Source organism: Sinocyclocheilus rhinocerous, unplaced genomic scaffold (genome assembly GCF_001515625.1).
Source record: "Sinocyclocheilus rhinocerous isolate Xijiao unplaced genomic scaffold, SAMN03320098_v1.1 scaffold515, whole genome shotgun sequence".
Classification (NCBI taxonomy): domain Eukaryota; kingdom Metazoa; phylum Chordata; class Actinopteri; order Cypriniformes; family Cyprinidae; genus Sinocyclocheilus; species Sinocyclocheilus rhinocerous.
In genome coordinates this window covers 250067-251257 of record NW_015660140.1, presented here as the reverse complement: position 1 = coordinate 251257, position 1191 = coordinate 250067, and positions in this window count along the sequence as shown.

Below are 1191 nucleotides of genomic sequence, written 5' to 3'. Positions count from 1 at the left end.
TAACATTTGCTGCTCAAGAAACATTTATTATTATTGCTGCTGCTTCATATTTGTGTGGAAACCGTGATGCATTTTTCAGAATTGATTTTATATACAGTAACAATGTTATGTAGGCTAATGTAATAATGTGGCAATGGTTTCTTAAGATCTACTTATGCTTCTGATGCTTTTGGGAAACGCAGCCCTATTTGAACAAGCACTGTGAGCCATGCGTCAGCAGCGAACGCTGTCTGTGATTGGTTGGTTCTGTCTTTCAGCATTTGCGTGTGTTCCGATGGTTCTATTCAACACAATTATTTGCTAATATACTTAGAAGCTTTTTTATGGACCGAATTTATTGAAAAATAAATAAAATTAATGGTTAAAAAATGCACTTTAGAATCGATATTTTTATGTGAGGATCGATCCTTTCGATACAACATCAGTATCGAAAGTATCGATACTTAAGGATCGATCCGCCCATCCGTATTCGACGCAACAGTTGAGTCATGCAGGTCGTAAGGTTACGTTAAAGAAATAGTCACGGTTAGCTACAATTTGAAGAATCATTTATTAAATGTATAGCAAAGAGACAAATAAGTTATAATATTTTTATTTGTTAGAATTCTATCAGTGTTTGAACATTATTATTTAGAGAGCTAGTACATTTGTTCTACTTTCATGGCTAGCTTTTCACAAAACCCCAAACAGTCTTCAGATCGGACTCACTCTCGTCTATGTAACACTGTAACAGGGGAACTTTAGTTGTCCGTGAACAAGTTAGCAATGAAAGTGTGTATCTTAATGTCTTCTCAGTTATGTTCTCACAAACAATGGTAGCATTACATATATAAACTCTTTAAAAATATACTTCTGTCAAATAACTTGACAACTACTATGTACACTACAAAAATAAATTTTCATATAAATAAATTATATGGCATACATTTATCTTTGTAACTGAAAACGACATACATCCACACCAAAACAAGGGAAAAAATGGCAGTTTGTAAAAAAAAAAAAAAACCTTGATTATTTTCCTTTTAAAATCCTCTAAGAGCTATGATGATTCTGTAAGGTAAATGTTATATACTCTTTTTTTTCCTATTTAACATTAGTAAGCACTTTATACAGATCAAAATCCAATAATGTAACAAAGAAACTGTAATAATAGTGTTTTCCGACAGACGTAAAAATCCCTGCATTGTTAAG